Below are 15,000 nucleotides of genomic sequence, written 5' to 3' on the forward strand. Positions count from 1 at the left end.
TGAAGTTCATGGCCATCTATTAATGAGCAATATTAAAGAGTATTATCTAATACTCCGGGAAGCATGCAAAAAAGTACAAAGTTAGAAGGCTATGCCATCTCATAGTTTAAGCTGGTATAATTGTACATAATGAGAATATAAATATGGGGTTGATTGAACTAGTTGTGATCATACTCTCGTTGAACACTCACTTTAATCTTTAACCTATCGGCTCATTGAAATAACTTGATAGTGATTCTTTGCTATCATCAACCTATGGTACTACAAACTCCATTGATCTACAAGGTGATCTGATATTTTACTCACTACAAAGGGTCATAAATTGTAGCAGTTGTATACTTATGATAGTGGATACGACATGTCGAATAGAAGCTTTTGCATAGACCTAGTCACCAAAAGTTGAAGTGGAGAAGAGCCAATGATCTATTGGGATTCGGATGCACAACAGAAAGTGGGATTTTAAAATTTCTTACATAAAATTCAACCATTGAAAATCTAAAATCCAAACTTAAAATCAAGATCACTTTGATGATTACAATCAAGAATAAAGAAAATACTTAAACAAGAGAAAAGAATAAGTATACCTCCAAAAAGATCTTGGATTGCTCGCTGCTTGATTGCTCCATAAGACATCCAAGTGCATGCCCTCTAATGCTAGTCCACATAGGAATTGATCAAAAACCTTTTCCTCAACTTTTTTCAGAATCCCTTCTCAAAGAACTCAATGCCCCCTCTCTTCTTTTTCTCCTTTTTCCATGCACCCTTAACTTTTCTTAGGATGAGGCGTGAGGTTGAGCGATATGCGTGAAAACCTTTTTCACATGAGAGAGTCCTAGGGGCATGAGGTGTGAAGCCTCCTTTTATTGTGTGAGAGTTCTCCTTGGGTGTGAACTCTTCTTTTGGGTGCCAACCCTCAAGAGGCATAAGGCTCTTGGGGCATGAAACTTTTTCATATGAAAGCCCCCTTTTTTGAGCATCAAGTTACTTAAGGCATTAACCCTCCTTTTTATGTGTGTCAAACCCTTTGGGACGTGTAATATCTTGAGGCATCCGACCTTTGATGTAATCAACCCTCTTTTGGGGTGTCCACTCTTTGACATGATCAACCCTTGGGTGTTAACTCTTTGACGTGGGATTTGAGGGATTAGTTAGTTGGGATTTGACATATGCTAGCATGCTTATAGCCCTCTCTAGTATTTTATATAAATTCATAATCTTGTCCTAGATAATGATTTTCTAATTGTATGATCCGTTAGATTTTACATCTAGCTAGCAGTAGGTCCAAGCTCATGTCCACCTAACTTGAGTAAAACTCTTCTAATTAACTATGCTCCAAAACATGTTAAGCCCAAGTGCATTAATTAATTCGAACTCTTTTAATTAATAACTGAATTAAACTTTTTAATTCATGGGAGCCTACAAGTTTGATGTCTAGCAATGTGTTATGACTATTTAGAAGATGTAAAATTTTGGTGGAATAACAAAATAACATTTTATGAAAAGTTACCACAATTCAATCCTTCGATCATACATCCCAAATAAGCTATAGGTATAAAATCATGTCGAGCTCAAATACTTATCCATATGTATCTCGATTGATGATGATAAATTGGTTGATAAAATATTAGAAACTATTTCTAATTTTTATCCTACTTTGTTCAAAGATTTTGCAAGTCATCATCTTTGTTGGGTTTTGGTGGCACAGTGAAAGAAGTGGTTAGGTGTTTAAAATTTTTATTCAAAATACCTGATGCACCGAAATCTTAATGCCTAGAAATCCTTGACTATATCAGTCAAAGTACAATAAATATAAATTAGGATAAGAAGAATACCTATAGCACTAATTTAATTTTCATGAGGCATCCAATGTCTGTCCTCCAATGGTGATTCACAAAAAAATTGAATCAAAGACAGCGCTCCTCCTCCACCTTGCTTCAAGAGTTCTAGCCCTTAGAACAAGACTAGCCTTGTACAATTTAGGTTTCTCAAGAACTTGACTCAACCCTCTCAGAATTTTCTCTGAACTTATGATTCTTTTTCTTTAAAGCTTTTCCAACCTTTGTTAGGACTAGATAAGGCTTTGTCTTAAATCCAAAGCCTTGTCCTAAAACTAAGATTGGTTGTAAGAAAGAAGGGAGAGCTATGGAGAGGAAAATAAAAACTCGATTTGAATGCCTCGGACACCCAGTGCCCAGGCCTTTTTATAGCCACCAGAGGGATACCAAAAGGGAGGAACACATCTCACAAAAAAGTCTTATCTAATCTGATTATTAGAGATAAGAGTTTCTTCGAGCAGAAGGACTCTTATCAATAATACGTCAATCAGCACCCTCACCTATGCGCATGACCAGAGAAGGGATGTTTTCACATCCATTCTCAAATCAAAAAAATCCCAAAAATCCACATGGATAAGGGACTCATTTTTGATTCCAAAAAAATTGATAAGGTGATAAGAGTCTCACAGAAGGATGTAATCCTAGCACCTCTTCACATGAGTTATGTCATCACATGTGTGCGTATGCAAGAGAAGTTGTGGCATTTGTTTGGCCCTCTGATAGATCTGAAAAAATTCTAGATAATTTACCAAAAAATAGATGATCAAATATAAATATTATTAAAAAAAATCATTCCAATTTGAATGAGTTTGATTAGGAGAAGGACTCTCCAAAACATGAGGAAATGTGATGCTTCAATGTGTGTGTGTGAGAGACCCTTCTCGTTTCTAATTTTTCTCCACCCCATAATTTCCAAAAAAATCCATCTCATGCTTTGAGATGTGAACCAGAGGATGAAAGATGTGGGCTATCACATGCATCTTAATCCCATACCAGAAAGATTTTTTCTTCTGTTCACGCCAATGTGCGCATGCAAAACCTGTTTTGCACCAAGAGTCCTTCACAACTTGGACTCTTTGATTTTTGGCATTGACATGGGATGTGGCACCTTATTTTGGGCTGCTTCTAAGTGGCATGATCGGACCCAAATACCCACCAAATTGGGCTAGCTAATTAGCAAGGGATGAGACCAAATTGATCTGTTAAGAAGCTAAGATTTCTACACGTGCTAACATGCTTACTGAGAACCCTGACTGAATCCAAAATTTCAATCAACCTTATTAAAAAGGTTCTTGATAAATTTTTATATGTGTGTGATCCATTGGATTCCACATCTAGCCAATAGTAGGTTCGAGTGCAAGTTGACCTAATTTGATTAGACTTTAATCTAATCGATTTAGGTCCAATCAAGCTAACTGAAGCTCAACAATTAGAATCCTTTCTAATTGATGATCGAATTAAACTCTTTAATTTGATCAAATCTATAAGTTAAGATTGACATCTAGCAATGTACCATGATTATTCAGAAGATATAAAATTTGATAGAAATATCATATATATCTTTAGTGGAAGTTACCGTGTAATTCAATCCTTCGATCATCCTTGCACCCTGAATATATTCCTGAGTATGAAATTATGTCCAACTCAAACACATATTCATATTGATTCTTAATTAACCAATGATGATTTTGATGATGAAGCATTAGAAACTCTTTCTATTCTCCTTCCTGCTTTTGGCCAAAAGATATTTTTCGATAATCTAGAAATGAGAATACATAGGATGTGATCTCCTCTTACTAGGAGTGATCGATTTCATGTTGACCTACTCATAACCTTCATATACACTCCACCATATCTAGAATACCCCATATATGTCTTAATACCATGCTTGAGTATGAACCAAAATATGGGTTCATGTGCATAAGGTTCTATAGTGATCTCAGGTTTAAGGATCACTTGCACAACTTTCACTTAGAGAACCATTTTTAATATGCAAGTAACTTCTATAGAATGTTCTTTTTATCGAGTCAATTTAGTGAACTCATTTTCAAATGAGCACCCATATTTTTGTATTAGTATCCTATACACAAGTGGCTAGTGAGATCTGCCACCCTCTCCATCGAGTATATATAGGATGTGCCAGTCTATCCAGAATATTGATCTCTGACTTAATGCTCCTACAATCAAAATATTTAAGATTAAGATTTTAAAATTTTATCTCCCACTAGCATGACCCATTCATATCTCGTAAACCCATTGTTCTAATCTTTGAGGTTCATCATAATCTTAAACATAATAAGATACAGCTAGAATAATAAATCAATACCTCATTTTATTATCAAATAATAAATATCATTACATGAGTTAAAAAATTATAAAAAAAATTTCATCATAACACACTTACGATAGGCTTATAGGGTACTCTTATTTCAATCTTTCACTTGCACTAAAGTCAATTGTCTTTATATTTCAATCCCATACAGTCAAGATGACGATCAAATAGCTATTATAATATAACTTTAGTGAATTTATCTGCTACATTGTTCTTTGTATCTACTCATTCAAGGATAATATCTTGTCTCTTATAATTTCTCGAACGGGATAGAAGTATTTGAGGATGTGCTTGGATCTTTGATGAGACCTAGATTCCTTAGCTTGAATAACGGCCCCAGTGTTATCACAATAAACAATGATCTGAAGAAAAAAGAAAGGAAAGTAAAACCAAAACTAACTTTCACTGACTGGGATCACTAGTTTCTGATCTTTGGAAAGATGAAATTGAACATCAATCAAAGAATTCACCACATATATACCTTCTTATGTGTTGCTCATAGTGTCGATTTGCTCCACTCCACTAGGGCTACAACACACCACAAATAAATCTTAATAAGAGAACATCATATATAGTTGACCATTAGAAAACAAAATGAAGAACAAGATGACAATAGAAATGCACAAATGCAGGGTTACAAATATAATAGAGATACACATGATTAACAAGGCCTAAGAATCTAGCATGGCCAACAAAATATGCTCAAAAATGAGTTTCCTTGGACTATAAAGGTCGGGTTCATGTAGGTAACACAAACCTAGGATCTTCTCTTTGTGAATTATAGAGAGAGAATGAGAAGGTGGGTATAAATAAAGAAAAAGATAAAACCATGCAACTATAAAAAATATAGAAATTTTTACAAAATCTGAAAAGAAATTGATAATATTAAAGAAAAAAATAAACAAAGATAAAAATGACTAATAAGAGAGTCATAACCTTATTGGTATCATAATAAGAAGCACTGATAGTTTGCTAATACTACTGAATCCAAAGGACATTTTATATTTACTTATGCATTGATTTTTTCAACATCAAATAGAGATTTAGGAAAGTTTGTGTTATAGGTATTCTAAAAATTCAAAAAATAATGTACTATAAAACTTAAGAGATATAAAATCTCAATCATTTACAAAATAGTATTAAAGAAATCAGCAATCATCACTATGATATCAACACCTTAGATGGAAAATTAAAACAATATAGCCTTATGGAACTAAAGAAAAGAATAAAAGATCAGTCTAGGGTATATAGGGAAATGGATGAGCAACCAAAATCCAATGGCATTGGTAATTTAGGAAAATACATGATAAGAGATTATGAGTACTTTCCTAAACCCTGATCACATCACTTATGTTAATTCTTCTTCCTTTCTCCTTGTCTTTCTTGCCTTATTTCTCATCCAAATGCTCCATGTTTTAGATAGTTGTAATATGATGTGCTTGAGTTGAAGGATGTCTATCTACATCTCTTTATAAAAGTGAAAGGGGGAAGATAGTAGACTTATAAAACTAGGGGTGCAAAAGGAAAAGACTAGTGGTTTTTCAAATCCATAAATAGTGGATTGTTGGATGGTTAAGATTAAAACTTCTAGAGAATTCATTAAATCTAAAGGTTGAGATAAAGCATGAATTGGAGGATTTTGATTCGCTAACAAAGAGTGCCATGGATTACCACAGTGCAAGGTTAGAATTAGTTTTCAGAGTTTTTTATTGTATTGAAGACTTATAATCAAAGGATAGAAAAAGACAATGTCTAATTGTTACAACCAATCAGAGTTGATTACATGCATTTGAACTCAATTATACCCACAACCTTTTTTTATCCTAATTGTTAGTCCTAGAATTAATTTTGATGATGTCAAAGGTATATGAGTAGAAATCATATTTACTGATGATGCTTTTGAGAGTGATTGTAGGTTTCTCGCAATGCTTAACGGCTGAATTCATCCAAGAAGAAATCCTCTCAAAATTAAGTAAAATGATATTCTCAAGTCAAAGATTCATAACCAGAAGCAAAGACATTGATGTTGGTGTAAGAATTTTGATTAATAGAAAGTCTAGTATAGAATAACCTCTCAACATATTTAAATTTACATAAATTAAGTTTGAGAAGGCAAGTCTAGCATAGAATAAGTTTGGACAAAGAAAGCTATCTAAAATTAATTTTGGCATGCTTGGCATACCCTTGAGTCAAGCAAGTATGAAGCTTAGCGACTTAGTCTCGGTTTGAGGAAAGATAGAAAGAGTTGAAACTCAAAAGAAGTCTCTTAGCTAATCAAGATAGGCGTTTAGTTGATTTAGACATTTAGATAGCCAATTTAAATCTTAGACTCAGGATAAAGATAGAAAGCTAAAGATTCAAATAATTTTTTCTAAACTGATGCAATAAAAAATTTTAGCTGATTAAAATTAGAGCTTAGTCGACTCATAGAAAAAGATAGCTAACTTAGTCTCAGAGAAAGAAGAACACAGAAAGCAATATAAATCACAAGTTTTATGAGCCAACCCAGAAAGTCAGTTAGCCAACTAAGCTATCTACTTAGCTGAATAAAAAAAGATTTGAGCTGACCCAGTCTCAGATAGATAAAATAGATAGAAAGTTGAAATTTTAGCACTGCTATTGAGCTATCTCAGAGATTTCACTAAGCTGACTCAAAGTTGAAAATAGCCGACTAAGAGCCTAGGCGAGCCAACTCATAGTTGTCTGACAAAATAATTGCTAGTTTTTTAGAATTTTAAAATATACCAATTTATTTTTAACAACTATTTTCAAGCTTTCAATAGCTAGAGCATTAATTGTAGATATTTTTGAGACCATAAATCAAGAGAATTGAATGGAGAACTAAGTTTTTGGAATTGATTGACCATATTATTAAAGCTATTGAGGTAAAACTCAAGAGGAAAAGTGGAAGAAATTTAAAGAGAGCTTTTAATTCATCCATTCCCATATTTACTCAACAACAAGAGAGGAAGAGAACATCAATTTCATCCAACCATCTCTAAGCAAAAGAATTAAACCATCATCAATCCTCTAAAGCATTCAAGGAAGAAGTCAAACAATCAAAGAGCTTAATTGCTTTGACTTCTTCAAGCATTTAAAGAGTAATTTTACTATTTTTAACTTTAAACTCTTATAAATCCCTCTTGATTTCTTGTGTAAGTTTTTGGAGAAAAAAACTTGGGGTTGGTCCAAGCCTAAAGTTGGATGCTGTAAGATTTTGATTGATGTCTCCATAAAAATCAATTAGATTGATTGTGAGCTTCGAATAAAATAATTATTTTATAAGATTTGATTGGTGAGTTAAAAAAATTAATTGGATTAGATTATGAGCCTGTGAAAATAATCAACTATAATCTTTAGTGGATTATAGTTGAAATTTTCAAATAGATTGACTTGAGGAGTGGATGTAGGTGCTGAGTTTAGCACTGAACCACTATAAAACTTTGTGTGCTTGTGATTGTATTGCTTCATTTTTTTATTTTTTCTACTCAATTATTTTCTATTTAGCACCTCATAAATACTATTCAATTTGTTTTGGGCACATATTTTCTTAATTAAATTTTTAAGAAATTTAGTTCACCCTCCCCTCTTAGATTACCTTCTCTAGGAAACAAGTGATATCAGAGAGGGTACTCAGCCCAATTGATCTAACTATCAAGAGTTAAAATTAATGGCAACCCTAATAGGTACATATTTGGTTGTAGGCTAATCAACCAATAGACCCCCACTATTTAATGGCATCAATTACACTTAGTGAAAAGCATAAATAAAAATTTTCATTCAAGCATAAGATTATGACATGTGAATATTATAATAATGTCCACATATACCCACTATTTTAATTGATGGTATGCTATCGCCCAAACCTGAAAAGGATTGGGGTGATGTAAAGAAAAGGCTAGCTCAACTTAATGCTAAGGCTATGAATGTTTTATAAGATACTAATGAGTTTAATAGAATATCTATATGTATGTCTATCAAAGAAATATGGAATAGGCTAGAAGTTATCCATGAGGGTACTAATAAAGTAAAAAATAAAAATAATATACTTGTATATAAACATGAACTATTTAAAATGCAACCTAGTGAAAGTATTACTTCATTAGATTCATTGATATACGATTTGAAAATTTTTGGCAAAGACTATACTAATAGTAAACTTGTTCGCAAGATTCTCAGGTCATTGTGAAAGAATTGAGAGTCCAAAGTGACTACAATACAAGAAGTTAAAGATCTTAATAAGTTGGATTTAAAGAGCTTATTGGCTCACTCATGACTCATGAGTTGAGCATGAACTAGATTGTTAAGAAGAAGTGAAGAAGAGGAAGATTGTTGCTTTAAAATCATTGGCCATTGAAGATATTAAAAGTGATACATCGAAAGAATAAAAAAATAATGGTGAAATAGCCATGATCATAAGATGATTCAAGAGGTGTATGAAAAAAAAAGTTTGAATCAAAGAAGAAAGGATATACTAGAGGGGATGGAAGTAAAGAAAAGCAAAAGAAAAAGAGAAAGAGCAACCTCTGCTATGAGTGCCAAAAAATCTAGATATTTTAAAGCTGACTACCCCCTACTCAGAAAAGGCTCCAAAAAATTCAAGAAAATGACAATGATGGCCTCATAGAGGAATGATGAAGACTCAAGCTTTGAAGAAGAAGAGGAATCAAAGAAAAAAGCCAACATTTGCCTGATAGCTCATGAGAATAGGTAAATACTAAAAATTTTAATAATTTTATATTTGATGAATTATATAATACTTTTATGAGTTAATGATTTTAAAATGATCTCTCTTAAAAATAAGGAACTTAAAAAGTTAAATCTTTTGTTACTAGCTAAAGAAAAAAAATTAGAAAGAAAAGAAAAATCTTTTGAAAGAACAAAATGATTTGATTGAAAAGAAAAAAATTGCAAAAAATTGATAAATTAAAATCCATTGTCGATAAATTCAGTCTAAGTCCATAAAATTTACAAATACTTACAGAAAAATAGAAAATACTTTTTGATAAGATCGGATGCCAAGTACAGTGGCTTGAGAATGGTTTTAGGAAGAGAAGATGTGGTGGTATTTGAAAAAATATTAGCAAAAAGTCTATTAGTTGAGGTAAGACTCCTCTGCTACATGACAGCTAGAATCTTCCTCCCCAGCACCAGCTAATTTGATTTTGTTATAAAGGGAGATGTCACGTGCACTCTCATGCATCACAAAATTCAAGAAATCCCTTTCAGCTTGCCAATGATAATGATCAAAGTTATGCAAAAAATTACCTCAAGAGCAAAATCTGCACTTCTTTATGATATATTCCTCAATCTAGTATTCACAGATTTTGGAATTAGCATAGGGGAACCATCTAGAAAGCTTCAACACTTCTACACTTACAATGATCCACCATTGCTGCGAATGGGATACATAAAAGTTGATTGTCATTAGGTGAGAAAGGGAGAAGAAATAGAAGAAGTAGAAGGACACAAAGATAGAGAAACAAAAGTTCATCCAATTGAGCCCGAGTTGAGAGAACATGCTCCATCCACTTTAGCTACTTAGTCAGTGATCATTGTCATGGCGGTCAAAAATAAACCTAACTCAAACTATATAAATAGGGTGAGTCAGAATCATATCCTTAGGGACCTAGGATTGAGTTGTGATTGAAAAAGGAATAAAAGAGAAGACTTGTTGTTCCATAGAAACAAAAGTAAATAGAAAATGAAATAAAAAGCAAATATCTCAGAGGTTACGAGTTAATCTTGTACTAAATAGAGTTGTATTTCTTTAATGATATTAAATGCTTGTAATTAAGCCTTGGACGTAGCTTATCTCTGTTTGAGCATGATTCGTACCCTTAAATCATGGCTCGTCCCTTCAGGCATAAACTATTCTAGGGCTTTATCTCATAAGTAAAGAAGAAATAATAGATCAAAGCTAGAAACTATCCATCTTTCCTCAGCACACTCCGTATTCATAGATCACGGTGCTCTTTGAAAAGTATGAGATATACAACTCTTCTTTCCTTGGCACACCCGTATCCATTGATTATAGTACATCTCCAAAAAGTAAGGATTGTTTTAATCTTAATCTAGCATACAAACATAAAATAAAATGAATAAAGAACTCATGACACTTTAATAAGAAAAGGCATAATCTTTATTGCTACATATCATAAAAGAACTACAAAGAAAGTTTAGAATATTACAACCCACTCTTCTTCATTACAAGATCTCCTCTCTCGAGACTGGTAGATTAGCTGCTCATAGGTTGCCCCTTCTTCCACTCCCCCCTTTACAGGGCTTTTGAAGGATTTCAGGATGATTCTTAAGATAGAGATATGGAAGCCTTTTTATAGGTGTTAGGAAAGAGGTGGCTTATTTATTTTCTAGATGTGGGACTAACAAGAGAGGCTAGATATTTGTTTTATTTTAAAACTCTAAAAAGATGTCTTCTGTTCCATCGTGCATGTCCCAGGCTTCCGCATGAATCATTCGCACATCCCATGAGGACCGCTCTTGCACTTGCATGAAGATAGCACCTTCTTTCCTTATTTTCCTATTGAGTCCCATCCAAAAAGTCACGTGCCATCAAATGCTTCTCCAAGCCGCTGGGTCCCAAGCCATATTCCACTTTACATACACGTTCCAAACTTTTTCCCGTGAGAATCTTGTAATCCTCCAAACTCCTCTTTAAATTCTACGAGACCCACCTCACATGCTCCCCAAAACCATGCATTTCTAGAGCATCTTTTTTTTATAGATTGCATGGCTTGCTTTTGTAAGCTACATGGATCCCCTATTGTGCGCCTCCCTATGAACCGTGTGCTATGCACACCCGCATGTGGGCCATTATAAGCTTTGGGTTTTGTCTTTTGGGCTTTCAGATTTGGAGTATGATTAAATTTTTATTACTGATAATTTTTGAAAATGAACATGATAAGTATTAAATATAAAATTATAGAGATTAAATAATATAGATTTTAATACTTCTTGTGTCATATTAATGTATTGATCACACTCTTGGATTTGAATTTTGCTCGTCCTCGAGTAAAATAGATAAATCAACAATATGTACCAACTTGTTCTTGAATTAAAAGTTATCTTAGCACTCCTAAAGGTAGTTAATATCCATCTAGATTATTAAAGAGGTATTTCATTGGATTACTAACTTGATCCAGTTAGTGGTTGAGTGTTATCCATAGAAAGTTTTAGAGATCTTCTTTTACCAACTTTTCACTCTACTCTTTGAGTCCTCTTAACTTGATGTGAGTTGGATTTATTATCTTTTTACAACTTAGTCACCTTATTATCTATTATTTTTTTTTTTCTTCAAAAAGAGTCTAGTGCAATATCTTAATCTCTTGAGCCTTCTAGCTGACCCTTGTAGCAAGCTTTCGACTAATGACTTTCAAATCAGTTGGTTTTAGGATATTAGATGTAAAAATCCCTCAGATTTACTGACTTGATTCTAAAAAATACTATGAGATGAGACTGACTCTATAATAGGTTTCTTGACATTCCTATCTTTTGATGTGAATCACAGTGCTTACTTAGGTGAAGAGGCCCAGTTACTCAGTGAGATAATGCTAAACATCCTTTTTTTTATTGAATTTAGATTCTAAAGAGGACTTTTTGCATACTTTAACCTTTCCACCCATACTCCTATGAAGTAGATTTTTCATCGAGATAGGTAAGAAGAGGGTTCTAGAATTACTCTAAAATTCATTCTGACCTAAATCTTACTATTTATTGGGTGTCCTTAATAATTTTCTCCTCGATATCTTTAAAATTATCTAGACCGTTAATCATTCATTGATTAAAATGCCTAATTAACTTTAAATCAAGATAAAATTCAGACACACAAAATTAACTATTTTTGACCATACTTGATGATTAAATTAGTTATTCTCCGTTCCCCAACTTAAATGACATTGTCCTTAATGGAGGAGAGAAATAGAGTATGGTACATAAAAAGAAAAAAAAGAAAGGAGTTCATCTTGGCTTAATTTGTTATTGGCACAATCTGGGCCTTAAGGATAGTAGATGTAGTTCTCCCTCTAACTTGGCTTTGATAATCCTTAATGGAGCAACTAAAGTAGGTCCTAAAAAACTAAAAAAAAATAAAAATAAAATGTAAAAATTTGGATTATCTTCCAAGAGTGCTAAGTTTAAAGTCTTCATCAGACTTTTATTAAGACTACTCCTAAAAAATTGGACTGTCTTCCAACAAGTGCTAAATTTAAAGTCTTCAGTTAGACTTCATGATTCTGTCTATCCTGTGTTAAATATTGGATTGATAAATTTCCAATGATTTTGAATTGTCAATCTCAAGAAGATGACTTTCGACCTCTTTGTTGATAAATTCCATCAACTTGTTGCTAGTTTCGAAAAGATAGTTCGCGACCCCTTTCTTAATCCCTTGTTTGTCAAGAATTTCTTCTATTTATTTTTTTAAAATACTCATAAATTGAGTTTTTGGATTAGAAACTGAGTCCAATGCAATGGATACTGAAAGGATGTCACTTGATTCTAAACATGCATACTCAGGTGTGACCAAGGATGACTTCAGTTCTGGAGGAGGTGGTGATTCTAGAAAGGAAGCTATTAGAGCAGGCATTGATTCATATTTCTCAGTCTACAGAGGAATGGTACTAAAATTGGGTTGCTCTAATAATGTGTTCACATTTTCAGTATATCCATCTACGTTAAAATTGCCCACTCCGAAAGGATCCCAACATGTATGCACTGGATCCTGAGAAATAATTCTAGGAGTAGCTTCCTTTATCACTTCTTCAAGTATTTCCACCTCAACTAACTTATTTTGCTGTGCTAAGAAGGTTTCATGGGCCTTGGAGCTCTCAACCATATAATGCTTCCTTGGGTTACTTATGGGCTGACTAGGTAATTCTCCTTCCTCCTATTTAGTGCAATAGCTAGTTATCCAATTTGGATTTCTAACTTAGCTATGGACTGAGTTTGTCAGTGGGTGTTCATTTCTAGCCCTTCTAATAGGTGTAAAACTCTCTTCAAATATTGAATTATAGGCACTTGGAGAGGGTTGCTGAACATTTTGATATTAGTATGCTGTATAAGTTTCTTTTGGATAGCTAGGCTTTTAATCAATTGTTGGTTGTGATGCCTAGAAAAAATTGGATGGTTTTCCCAACCTAGATTGTAGGTGTTGGCAAAAGGATTGTGATGAGCAGTCTAGATTTGGATTTGGTTTAAGATCTATATGCGGCTGGACATTCACTAATCAGATGGGTGACACTCGAACATATGTCACACACATACAGAGATGAGGTAGGAGAGTGTCTCATATTCAATAGATGGTCAATTTTTGGGACAACTCTTCTACCTTATTGTGGATATCTATAGAGCTTCCAACCTCATAGATTCCATCTCTGTTGGGTTCATACATGGGTGTATAAGGGTCATAAGTGTAAGGAGTAAAGTACTTCCTCAATTGATAAAAAAGTTCAGCCTCAATGGGTACAACCATATTGCTATCCACGATCAAACATAGATTTAAACTTTTTATTGATTTTTTTTTTAATTTTTAGATTTTTTTTAATGAGAGAAAATGACAAAAGAAATTCTAAAGATGAGAACCTAGAGAGTTCTAGATCTAAGGAATAGATGCGAAGAGTTTTATTAGGTTTAATGTTTGTGGGTTAGCAATCAAGTTATGTAATTAATCTTAGCTAAAGGTGACCCTAGATCTAGAAGCTCCTAACCATTCTAAGGCCACCTTCGAACACTCCAATAAAAGATCAACCACTCAACTGATCAGATAAGTGTAAGGTTGGTGGGGTCCTCCTATTGCTTTCCTTAGACACCAATTAAAATTGATCAAATAAGCGAACAGGACCAATTAAATAACAACTTTTCTTTGGAATCTTATCTTTGAGCTACTTTTTTAGACACCAGTTAAAATGACTAATCCTAATCTAGTCTAACTCTTAGGATTCCTTATCATATTGAGCTCGAGAGTCCTTAGGGACCAATATCTAATTGATTTTAAGTTAAGACTTAGGTCAATGTAAAATATAGGATTATAGTTTATAGACTAAGGAAGGATAATGAAATCTTCATCTTATATTGTTTATGGGTTATATTCTTAAGATATTTTATAAAAATATGTAATTCTAAAAGAATGTCCAATATAAGTAAGAAGCTTTTAAGGTTTAATTAGTTCTTCTATTTTAGTTAAGTGTTATATGGTGTCTTTATTTTCATTTTATATTATGTTATCTTTAAGTAAGAATGAATAAGAGATAAGTTTTAATTAAGTTAATTAAATTTGAAAAAATTGAGAAAATCTAACTAAATGAAAAGTAAATTATGCTAAGATTAAAAGATAACTAGGTAACCTATAAAGTAAGAAATCAAATCTACTTTCATGATAGTAAATTATTCTAAGCTATGAAAAGTAGTAAATAATAAGTATTAAATTAATTAAGTAAATGATGCTAAGATTAAAAGATAACTAGATAACCTACAAATAAAGTAAGAAATCAAATCTACTTTCAGGATAGTAAATTATTCTAAGCTATGAAAAGTAGTAAATAATAAGCATTAAATTCATTATGCAAAATAAGGTAACTACTTAACAATGTAAATAAAATAATCTAACTAGAAAGTAGTAAAGCAATAAAATATTTTTTCTATTTTTTATATCTTTTTATTTTTGATTGATTTTTCTTCAAAAACAATCATGCCAAAGTCACCGACAATGGTATTAAAATTTGATCACTATCGTGGGCAGTCAAAAATAAACCTAACTCAAACTATATAGATAGGATGAGTCGCGATCATATTCTCAGGGATCTAGGGCTGAGTTGTAAT

This window comes from Elaeis guineensis, unplaced genomic scaffold (genome assembly GCF_000442705.2).
Source record: "Elaeis guineensis isolate ETL-2024a unplaced genomic scaffold, EG11 Super_Scaffold_1000171, whole genome shotgun sequence".
Classification (NCBI taxonomy): domain Eukaryota; kingdom Viridiplantae; phylum Streptophyta; class Magnoliopsida; order Arecales; family Arecaceae; genus Elaeis; species Elaeis guineensis.